The sequence below is a fragment of the Heloderma suspectum genome, chromosome 2, assembly GCF_057233095.1.
Source record: "Heloderma suspectum isolate Gila_16-S chromosome 2, 16-S_ref, whole genome shotgun sequence".
NCBI classification, from domain to species: Eukaryota; Metazoa; Chordata; class Lepidosauria; order Squamata; family Helodermatidae; genus Heloderma; species Heloderma suspectum.
In genome coordinates, this window is record NC_139459.1 from 23,920,728 (window position 1) to 23,933,294 (window position 12,567).

Here is a 12,567-nt window from a genome sequence, read left to right on the forward strand (position 1 = left end):
ATTGTGTCTGGTTAGGACACCTAGACCTCAGGGCAATGTGACCTCAGGTCATGGATGCTCCCATGTATGTTGGTGTGTGATACGCCCAAGACAGCTGTGAATCATCTGATCTGTAGTTCCTTTGGCACTGAGATGTTCAGGATGCACCATGTAGGCAACTTTGTACAAGGAGCCTCTGGAACACAAAATGAATACTCCCTGGTGCATCTGATAATTAGAGGGAAAGAGACTCTTTGTATCTGAAGGCCACAGTAAGTCTCAGTCTTAAGGCCCTACACAAGATGGTGATGTCATCACCATGGTCCACTGAATCTGGAAGCAACATGGTTCTTGAGAGAGACATTTCAGTCCCTATGTCTTTCTCTGTATAATACTTTCATGGTTGTCATACCTCTTTACCCAGGCCTTTGGAAGTGGATGAAGGATGAGATTATGTTGTTTTCCCCTGTGGTGCAGCTGTGTTCTGCATTAGTTCGAATTGTTTTTATAGTGGTTTTAATGTTGCTTTATAGTGTCTTATTGATGTGTGTATAGCCCAATCTGGAACGGTCAGGTAAAGAGTGGGCTATAAATTTAAACATAATAATAAATAAATTGGAGCATCTAATGAACTTGATCCAGATTTATTTTGGAGCAGGCAAGACCAAAAGTTAGAGGTCTGCTCCAAAATAGATCTGCTGAGTGCAGATAACCAAAATCTGATGTCTGGATTCCTGTTTTGAATTTTGAAGTATTATCTCCATGTTAAAAACTGGGGTGTTGTGACTGGAGATTGGGCTTGCCTTAGGCCACCTACTGAGTCATGGCTGAAGTGAGTTTGATTTTAGCCACAATGTTGCTTAACCCTTAAAAATGATTTTTATATGTTTAGGGCTGTTAGCCACACCTTCACTTCCAGCTTAATGTTTCTATAAACACTATATGCCTTCTAAGTATGGATGGGGGAGAAATTTGTTTGGTTTGCATTTTAATATGAACCAACCTAATTTGCACTTCTCAAAGTAATAAGTGAACTGGAACGCAATTAACTCTTGGTTGTCGCACTTCTCCAAATTTTGTGATGCACCTCTCTGATCAAAAATTACATTATGTACATTAGGGGGAAATGCATACCACAGGGAAAATTGTGTACAAGAAGGCATACGTTAGGGAATGTTGCTTGCAAAAGATGCCCATATTAGGAAAAAGTATGTACAAAAATGCACATATTAGGAAAAATGTGTGTGATTTTTTGTGTGGATTTTTAACTAAAAAGTTCACAAACTGATACAGACGCAGGATGGAATGAACCTGTGTTTCAAAAAATTTGGAACTTGTAGAACGTGAAACAGACAGATGCATCTAATAACTCCCCACTCCCCCCAGTACAAGGGAGAATGATTTGGTAAAAACTGATAGCATCAGAGAAGCAACCCACCACACAATCCTCCTAGTTCAGATTTTCCAAGGGAGGCATGCTTCTCTCTACTGCTTATTAGATGGGGTAGAGGTGGTGCGCCACCATGACAGCGGAATATTCCTGCTCAGAATAGCCATTTGTGGGTTATATACAGTTAAACCCATAGAGCAGCCTTCTCCAATCTGGGTTCCTCCAGATGTTTTGGCCTACAACTCTCATATCCCCAACCATTGGCCATGCTGACTGGGGCTGAGCAGAGTTGTAGGCCAAAACATCTGGAGGTTGGGGGAGGCTGCCATACAGAATGCCTCTGTGCATGCCCGCTACATGTGTTCATGGTTTACAGTGGGCAGGGTCAAGTTTAGCTATTGTGATGGAACATAGATGAGAAAATGATCTCCAATATTCTCTATATGAAATCATTCCCAAAGCATGTACAGCCCAGTATTATTTTTAGTGGGTTTTATTTTGTTTAAAACAGTTAAATACCACCTTTATGCTATAAAAAGTCCTCAAGGTGGCATACAAAAATTAAAATCCTAGCACGAATATCAAAAGCAAACTGTGGTTAAATTGAAATAAAATAGAAGTTCAGTTTTATACAAAAAGCCATATAGGACAGAAGTAGCAGGATAAAATGTATAGAACTATTGATGTTAGTTAAGAGCTCCAATGAATAGGATGGACTTAGCCTGGTGCTTATATGATGGAAAAAGAAGTACCAAGTGAACCTCCCTGGGGTGGGAATTCCAAAGACACGGTGCCACCACAGAGGAGACCCTTTCTCCCATAGGCACCCACCTCATTTCAGAAGGTGAGGAAATATGGAGAATGGCCTAGAAAATTATCTTAATTGTTGGAGAGGGCCAGTACCACCCTCTTGTCTGCCAGTGGGCCTCAAATTCAGCTCTCCACAGTTGAGCCCAAATCTTTCTGAACTGCCCAGGATCCCTTAACTGGAGATAAAGGGGGTTAGATCTTGGTTTTCCAAATGGAGTGCAGTACATCTTTCACTTACAGGTCTTATTTTATATTAAATTAAGCTTTTTTGCCATAGGAAGATCACTGGAATATAGTCAAACACCTCTTGCGACATGTTCCCACTCATTGCAATAGAGTCAGTTGTGTGACCCCATCCTTGTATCCTCAATTGGATAACTTCCTTGGGCCGCGGTGCACCAAACACTACCTTTGGATAATCTCTGTTCAAGGTGGCCACTGAAATTATGAATTGCCCAAAAAGAGAAAACACATCACCGAAAAAGGGGAGAAAAGAGGATAGCAATTTGTATAAAATTTGCATGTGCTAAATTATATGTATGGATGCAAATTATTATTACAATTTAAAGATAAATATGGTGCATCTCACCATAGTGTGAAAGACTGACCATGTGATCTGTGTGCTTGCCTGTTCAGCCTCCTGTCCAGGTGCTAACTGTGAATGGGCCACAGTTCTTATGGGACATTATTTTTAAACTGGAATTGGACAGGGCAGCCCTTCAAATACAGGATTGTCCTTTGTAAAAGAGGACACCTGGCCACCCTACCAGCAATCTACAGTGCCCCAGCAAGGGCTTGACAAACTCTGTTCTTGCTGCCTCCCTGCAACTAAAAAAATGGGGAGGGGAGTGTAAGATACATGTGAGGCCCAGCTGTATGGGACACAGGTGTCAGGATGGAACCCAGGCTCCCTGGATTGGTTTCAGATTCTGAGTCAGATTTGGAGGTAGAGCTAGAAGAAGCCCTGTTGAGACAGAGAGCGGGGGAGGAAATTCCCCAAGACTCTCTAGGAGTCAGGGATGAATCTTCCCAGGAGCTTATTGAACAGGAGGGCCAGGTTCAGAGATCATCTCTCCCCATTCCCCCCTTGTGGGAATTCAGCCTGGGAGAGGGAGTGCCAGAACTGACATATCCCAGAGTCTACTGCAGAGTTAAGCAGGCGGAGTTGGGAGGAGCTGGGAGGCAATCCGCCAGATTGGATGCACCTGCCAGATTGGATGCACGTCAGAAGTTGGGTCAAGAGGAGCCTCCCTGAAGGAGGAGTCCAGTAAAAGCCTGTTGGGCACAGCGGGAAACCATCTGTTTAGTTGATAGGCAACTGCCTTACTTTGTTTAGCTAATTAGATTTAGATGACATCTCCAAGCCTTCACAGTCACTACAACGTGCGAAGACGTGTTTTAACTGAATAAGGACTTTGTGGATTGCACAACAAGTCTCTGTTGCCTCAGGGAGGGTTTGAAACTCTGACAGCAGGTGTGATTGGCCTGGTAACTCATCCCACGTTCTGCAGGCTGTCCTGGGCATTTCAGTAGCACCGCTTCATGAACACCGCATGCCCTACTGGAATGAATGGAGACAGTTTAACAGCAGTGTTTGTTCAGTGGAAGTGGCCTTTAAGATGGCATATTTTGAACATGGATCTAAATGATCAGGGATACTGAAAGGAGAAGAGGGGGGGGAAGGCTGGAGCCCCCATAAAGAAAGGGGAATCTGGAATGAAAAATAAGACAAATCCCTGAACGAGTATCCTAGTCATATAAAAACAACACTGTAAAAATTACCAGGCTGTTGCACAGAGGGAAAAGAAAACCATGTAAGGGGGGTGGCATCTAATTCTTCACTGTGCATTGCCCCTTTGGCCTGTAAATCTTTATATTTTGTTTTTGACAATTGAGAATGGCCTGAAAAGTTGTCTGTTTTTAACAAGTGCTTGTAGTAGTTTTAGCAACTGTTATTCAATGCTTAAATTGTACAATAGAATCTGTGTCATCAATATTTGCTAGTTGATTGACACAATCTTCAGTTTACTTTTTTCCCTGTAGTTAAATTTCTGTATAAAGTTTCTCCATCATTCTGAGCACTTGTCTTTGGAGCTCTATTAATGTGTGAAGTCCATGTAAAGACATGTCTGCTGTAGTTTGCAGGCTGTCATAAACAGTGCTGAAAAGTGGTAATTAATAGCTTCTATTTCTTGCTCTTTGGCAGGTTGTGTGCTTGACATTGCTTCTCTTGTACTTAATGGCTGTTACAGATGGACTAATTTTTTATCCTTTCCTAACGTGGACTTTGTATTAAGGTTTTTCACAGCGACTGCAAAGAGACTCATAAGTAAACCACAAAGTATCAGAGTAAAGTACAGGCGTGTAACGTTCCAAAACAATATAGTTTTGCCAGTTTGTAAAAAAAAAGGGGGGTGTACTTGGCAAGTTAAAAACGACTAAAATGAGGTAAAACACAGGCTGGCTGTCATGTGTCGGTCTTCCCTAGCCATTGACTGTGCTGTGATGTCATGGAATGTTCACAAACATTTACATAATGTAAATGCTCAAGTAAAAAATAGCACAAAAGGCCTAGGGACAGAAAAGACATGGTACTGTTGGACATACAAGGTGCAGAGACTTAAGGGTGGGGGGGGGTAAGAGGGAGAGGGCGGGGGAAGAACTACATATTTCTCAGGGATTTTTGCATCCATTCCTAGTGCAGGGCAAAACAGGATAGAGTTCTGTTAGGGATAGTCCCTCGGCCTGATTATATGTTCTTGTGCTGTTGCTGGGTATGGAGAGATGAAAAGGGCTGCATTTAGAATAAACCTGTCTGCAAATGTTCACAGGTGTACACTTGGACAGAATAAAATTGCTGTCTGCACAGTGGAGCACTCTGTTGCTTGAGGAAAGCAACATTGGGAGCCAAGTAAAACTAAGGACGTGTGATTTTTAGGGCTAAACTAGGATGGTTCCAAACCAGATAACTTCCTGGAATGCATTCCTGTACAAATCCATGACAGAGCGTATAGCTAGTAAAAACTTGCCAGCATTTACCTCTCCAAACCATCTTGGTGTTCCTTCTAATGTCTCTTATAAACAACGCAGTTCCCCTTAACATTTGTGTAGCTTGCCCTATGGTTGCTTCCCCAGAAAAGTAATTGTTTTATTCTCTCTCCCTTGCTCTTCAAAGGATGGCATCCCTGAGGAAAACTTAGGCTCTTTACCACTGGGTCAAGAGAGATAAGCAGCAAAATTGGTGCAATGCCACCCTGACCCACAGGATTCTTCAGCTGTGTTGGAGTGATTTGTGTATAGCAGTCTGGTCATTGCTGCCCCCTTTTTAGGAAATCCCCCTTTTCATTCATAAGCTCAGAGAATATGTATGGGTCAGTCAGGGGACAAATTCTTTCTCTTTCATGACCCACATCCTCCAAAGGAAGAGATGTGGATTCATTCAGAACTGCAAACGTTCACCAAGAAACCTGATGGTTTGGGAGTCATAATAATTAGATCAGATAATACTGTTTCCTATCCAAGTTCAGTTAAAAGTGTTGATAACAACCTCATCCCAGGCCTTTTAGGATTTTAAAGGTTATCTTAAGAGCTACTTTAAGCCATATGAACCTACTCAAGGTTTAATATCCACATTGGAATCCCTGCGTTCTGGCCCATCATTAGCCACGATCTGATTAGTGAGTACCAGGAACAGGGCCTTCTCTGTAGTGGTACTGCAGTTGTAGAATTCTTTCCCAGGGGAGATCTGACAAGCTGCCTCCCTTTCCACTTTTAGATGGCACTTGAAAACGTTTTTATTCTGAGAGGCGTTTTATGATTGACTCTGCTGTTTTATTGTGTTTTGGTGGGGGGGGTTGATGCTGTTGTGTGTCTTGAGTGCGTCATTCAATATTCAGATTGTGTTTTATTGTTATAATATGTTTCCATAGCAGTTTACATTAAAAGAAAAGTAGTTTGAAAAGTGTTGTATAAATAGTTTCAATAAATAAACAGATCCTTGCCCAGAGTTTCTCTAGGTCAAAAAGAGAAAACAGTTCAATAAAATATATAGTCAACTCCAGATAGTATAACAATGCAATACTTAATTCAACAATGATAATATACATGTATCCAAGTAGCCCAGAGGAGAATGATGTAGCTAAAATCCCCAATGAACAAGTGACTCGTTAGCATAGCTGTTCTTTAGTTGGTTATTTCCCATAACACACAAGACTCTGGCATGCTAAGTAGTTACGCAGGCCCTGAGGGACAAATCTATATTTTATGTAATTCTTCTTACTACTCCCATTAGAGTTTTTTGTGTGTGTGCAAGTAGCCATCATCTTGTCTCTTGAGAGCCAGGATATGTCTACCTATGAAAGAGCTTCATTCTGGATTTTTTGACTGCATTATGTTCAGCATCAGGATTTTTACTCACATCTTTCTCATGTGGATTGTTTGGATACATGTATATTATCCTTTTTGGACTATTGAGATTCCATTGGTATTGTTATATTTGCATTGCATATATTTTGTTTTATGGAGGAACTTGCAACTGTAGATATATTGTGACAATAAACAATTACTCTCTGGAATTGACTATATTTTATTTTGGGTATCCTCTGTCTCAATAGTGATATTTTTGGCAGTCTTATTGTGCCTGCTGTTTTGTTAAGTTGTCTGTGTGTCATTCTGGGTCTTAATCCAGGGACCCTTTCCCAAGATATGTCCAAGATTGATTTGCTCATAGGGCCTTTTCTTCAGCACAACAAGCCAGTTCCAGGGGCTCTTTTGGCTCCAGCCACCTGCATAGCATAACTGTGTAGCCGTTACCTTATCTGGGCAGCCACTGTCACCACTAATCTAGATCACAGTTCCAGGGTGACCAGTCAAGACCAGAGTCATCTGTCGTGAGGACTCAGCAAAGGGGCTCACTGCCAACCTCTTGAATTTCTCTGAGGGAGCAAACAGGAGCAAGGAGATGGTGGATCACCAGCTTGCACTTGTCTCTCCCCCGGGTAGGTGTCTGGATTGGAGCCAGAAGAAGGAGAGCAAGCAAATGGCCCAAACCTGAAGCTGTCATTGTGATCATTTGAAATAATTATTTCACTCAGGATCACAGCGTGAGAATCACTCCTACTCCTGAGGCCTGCTCTGAACCACGGTTGTCTAAATGGGATTATTATTGCTATCACAAATAAAGATCTTGCTCCTGAGATGACAGGGCCCCCCGTAGAAGTGAGAACAGGTCTACAAGCCCTTGCGCTCACAGGCCACTGATTCTAGGTCATCATGTTACCTACAGATGGTGTAACAAAGAGAGAGGATGGGAGAGACCAGGGGCCCATCTCCACAGAGGTGCTTTCCAATGTGATTCAGTTTAAAGCCACATTTTCATGTAATTGGATTTGGTCCTCCCATGGCCCATTCAACCAATTAAAGTGGCCCATACCCCGCCCAAAGGAAAGAAGACCCGCTTTTTCATGGCAGACTGCATGAGAAGTGGCATTAGATTGGGCATATGTGGGTGGAATCTCTTGGCATCAACAATCTTCCTTTTAAAAAAAGTCATTAACCTGCGCAGTGCAGTGGACGTCAGTGGGAGGCAGTGAGGAGCACAGGCAGTGGCAGCAGGACAGCAGCTTCTTCCTGCACCCCTGTGCTGCCCCTTTTGCTCGCTTTCTCAACATCTTCCCCTCCGCTGCTGGAGGTCCCTCCCACACCCCGCACTCACTCTCGTGAAGGCTCATTTGGGGGAAAACAAAGCCCAGTCACCTCTTAAAGTCATTAACAATATGGGAAGGTCTACTCCTGTGCACCTTCACAGATCTGAAACAATAGGCTTCTCCACCCGTCCATCCCTGCTGAATTAAGCCCCCAATAACCCCCTCTTTGGCCTGGCAAAAGGGGACAAGCAAGAGGCAGCTGCTTGTAGTGGCAAGCCGCTGCTGTCTCTTTCTCTCCCCCCCTCTTCCTTCCACCTACCCCCCCCCCCGGTGTACTTTGCACTGCTGCTCCTCTTCTCAAGGAAGTTTCCTCACACCAGTTCGCACCTCCGCATGGTGCAGCAGCCTGATTCGCACCTCTTCTCTGACTCCGCCCGCCTCTGGGACTGGGATCAAGTTCCCGCCAAGTACCACCACTACTATGGAGCCAGCTGCGCCAAAGAGCCCCCGGAGCCCCATGGCCAGGCTGGCAAGAGGGTGGCGGGGAGGGCAGGTGGTGGCAGAACAGTGGCTCCTTCTGTTGCCCCTTTGCCGCCCACTTTTGCAGCCTTTTCCCAGCTGTTGCATCTGGCTGCATCATTAAATTTATGCAAAGGCTTTCCCACTCCTCCCTCTGCTCCCCGCTGTGCTCAGTAAGTGCTGTGGAAGTCAATGGGAATTACATCAGTAGAGACATGTTTAGAGGGCTGTTAAGGCTCATTCAGGGAAAACAAAGTATGATTCTTTGCTGGTGTGCACCTCCGGAAAAGCGCTTATGATGCAACTTTCCCTTCCTCTTATCAGCGCTGTTCCCCCTAGCTGCCCGAAGCCAGTATCACAAGTTGAGTCACACAGACTCCCAAACCACACTGAAGCCAGCACAACGGGAAAATCCATCACAAAATGACTTTGGGAAAATCCATCACAAAATGACTTTGCAAAAATGTGGGTTTTCCAGTATGAAAATCCAAGGCTGCTGCAAGGGGAACATCATGGGCCAGGAACACCTGTGAGGCGCAGTAGAACCAGAGTAAATCCCCCATGTCGGTGGTGCCCAAGTGAATGTGTGCCCAAATAGGGGAAGTTCCAGTTCTGGGCAATACCCATGTAAGTCCAACACCGCCACCAAATCTCCAGCTGCTGTCACTACCTGAAGGATGCGTGTGTTGGGGGATAATGTCTTAGGTGTTCTTCCCTTAGAAGACCAGCCAGGATAGTGCTAGGACTCCTTTCTACTGCCAGGCCTTGCCAAGTCAGATTCCCAAGTTTGAAGAGCTGTTCGGTTTAGTAGAAGGACGAGTACAAGAACATTTTGTTTCTGTCCTGAATGCTTTGACATGTTGTCAGGACTGGCATCCACAGTAGGCATGGTTGGGCACCTGCTGAGGGCTCACACCTCAGCGGGGGCCCTCTGACAAGAACCACCCTGGGCTTGCTCCTCTTCACCATTGTAACCTGCTTGTTCACCCGCCTCCCCCTCTGGCCCAGAGAGCAGAAGGAGGAGCAGTAGATGCTGCTGCCTGCTTGCTCATTGAATCTCTGCCTGTCCAACAAGCAAGGGGCAGCAATGATGAGGAACAGGCTGATTAGCAATAGCAGCTGGAGACAATGACAGTGGGAAGGTGGATTCCTTGAGGGAGGGGGACCACCCAAGGGCCCTCCAGAATCTGGATGCAGCACTACATGTTGCTTCCTAAAGTGGCCAGAGCCCTTCAAATATCTTTCCTGGTTCTGTTAGAACATACAATCAAGGCGGACTGTTCATACAGCTTGTCTAAAGGCATAAGGAAGTACTTCTTCACACAGCGCATAGTTAAACCATGGAATTTGCTGCCCCAAGATGTAGTGATGGCCACCAATTTGGATGGCTTTAAAAGGGGGGTGGACAAATTCCTGGAGGAGAAGGCTAGCAGTGGCTACTAATCCTAATGGCTATGTGCTACCTTCAGCACCAGAAGCAGTTGCTGGGGAACATAGGTGGGAGGGTGCTGTTGCACTCATGCCCTGCTTGTGGTTTCCTAGTCAACAGCTGGTTGGCCACTGTGCGAACTGAATTCTGGACTCGATGGACCCTTGGTCTGATCAACAGGGCTCTTCTTAGGTTCTTATCTCCAAAGCAAGGTAGCTAAGACATAGCTCTTCCTCTGTCGAATGGAGATTTACCAGGTGATTAAGGGGTTGTGCAAGACTTAGGTGCTGCAGAGGGACTTGATCATGATTTGAACTTAGAAAACCTCTAAAATTGAGTAATTAGAGAGCAATAGTGGGTGCACCCAAACTGTAGTGGAGTGTGGACTGGTGTCAAAGATAGGCTTGGTTGGGCATCTGCCGACAGGCCACACCCCGGCGAGAGCCCACTGGCAAGAGCCCTCGGGACTTGCTCGTCTGCTTCACCATTGTTCACCTGCCTTCAGGTGTGGTCCAGACAATAGTGGTGGTGAGAAGGAGAAGCAGCAGATGGTGCCACTGCCTACTTGCTCCCTGGCTCTCTGCTTGTCAAGCAAGCAAGGGGTGGCAATGATGAGAAGGAGGAGGAGGAGCAATAGCACATGGTGACAAGGCTGGTGAGAAGGCAGATGCGGTGCCCGAGGGGGCCCATTGAAGGTGTCTTGCCCAAGGACCCCCAAAACCTGGAGCCAGCATTGAGTGAAGCTGTTTTGCAATCCATTCATCACTAGTAGTCTGCCACCACCCACCCACCCCTGACTCTCTGTTGTTGTTATTATTGCTGCCTGCTAGGCTCCCATCAGTTAGCCATCTTTCATCCCTCGGGAGAGTTGTACCATCTTGGGTCTAGCCAGTACAATCTAGCAATGAAGTTTTTGTCTTACAAATCGTATACAATAAAAGCCAGTAATGTTTATAATAATACAGATAGTTGTGGTACCTTTAAAGACTAAAGGCGCACTCCTATGGACTGTGCCCTCGCTGCTCAGAAGCCCTTGAACTCAGAGGCTTCCGCGATTCCTGTGCCTTGCCGGGCTGAAGCCAGCAGGGCGGGAGGAGTGGCGGAGTTGATCTTTGCATCCCTATCCTCCAATCTCCTGTATTTTCATTACACAGGCTTTTCAGCCCATCTAGCAAGGGCACTTTAGAGGGGGTGGGACGGAGATTGGAGAAGGCTCAAAACAAATCATATCCTGGCTTCTCCAGTCTCCTCCCCTCTCTATACACCGGAATGAGCCCTTTCCCACCTCCTCAAGATTTTCCAACCTCAGAGAGGCAGCCGTGGTTCTCTCTCTGCCGGTCACAAGGAGGCGGGAGCTGGATCTTCAACTCCCGCTTCCGACATATCCTATGATCTCTGGGATGCCCACCCAGGGACCATAGGATTGCTTTCTAAATAGTTTGCTATGGAAGTATGCTACAATGTATCTGTTAGGCCTGGTGCAGATATATGTGTCCACTTTGTTAACCATGGTTAAGAGATTGGGAGCATTCCACAGACTTCCCCTCCTCCTCTCTCCCATGCAAATTCCCTCCACCGCAACCTTTACTTTTTTCATTAGCCATGATACAGCTTTATGTCTGTACTGACGCTAATCATAGTTAGCTTTAAACCAGGGTGTGAAACTGTCAATCGTTGGCTTGCAAACCTTGATTTAAGGTAATGGTTTGCATTAACCTTGAGGCAAGTATAACCCTGCATCATGGTTAATTAAAAAAATGAGGGGGGAACCCCTAGAGCAACACAAGGCAGTGGGCACTTCTGATCGCCTAACCATGGTTAAGAGAGGGGAAATATCTGTCTGCTCGGTAGTTCATTAATTGTAAGGTGCCTCAAGACTCTCTCAGCAAAAAACCCAGACTCAATACATCTACATCTGTAGAATTAAAATCTGAACATATATTTGTTTGCAGTTTTATCTCATAATTTAAATAATGATTTTAATTCTACTGACTTTGGGGCATTAGCAAATTCAAGTTTCCACTACCGCATCATAGTATGTTATTGTTAATAATAATTATAATGTTGCTTCTACTGGCAGAGTTTGGTGGCTTGTTCTAAATCAGCATATCTATTAGAGCAGTGCTGAATTTTTGCCCATGGTCTTGGAGAAGGAAAAATGTCATGAAACCTCATTTGCTGTCTTTTAAAAATGTGCTGTTCTCTGCCTCTCTGCGGCTGCTTCCCCAGATCTCTAGTTTTGGCACATTTTTTAAAACATGGGCTTCTTCCTGCTATGATCTGTGCCAACCACAACAAATGAGGCAACATGATGATGATGTCAAAGCCAAATCAGAGTGAGGGCCATATTGCGTGCCTTCACTCTGAATATACAAACACTTTCACCCAGTTTTGCAGGCCTCCCCCAGCAAAATCAGCAAAACTGGAGGGAGATGTCTTGGAGAAGTAGTTCTTTGTGAAAGGTATCCTTACCTCCTGTCTTGGCTGAGCCCTGATATCAATTCAATTCAAAGTACTGCAGTACCACTCTAAAAGAAAAAAAAATCTCTTGAATTGTGTAAAAGGTGGAAGTTTAAAAAATAAATTTTACTTTTATTTCATTTTGCTTTTTGTTAAGTGACATTTATGCAGATCAGGGACAGGGAACCAGGTTTAGGTGGGGAGCCAAATTGTCAGGCCCTGTGTGGGATGGATGACATCAGTGGGTCTGGCCACACCTGCTGATGTCATCACCCAGTCCACGAGTTCCATTCCTCTTTCAGCACAGAGAAAGGGACTTAGCTTTGAGAAAGCAA

At 44.8% G+C, this 12,567-nt stretch overlaps 1 protein-coding gene across 2 annotated transcripts in view; it reads left to right on the top strand.

The window, feature by feature from the left end:
- ZNF532 (zinc finger protein 532) overlaps nt 1-12,567 on the top strand; it is a 67,149-nt gene that overhangs the window by 26,088 nt on the left and 28,494 nt on the right. The gene's annotated exons all lie outside the window — the stretch shown is intronic.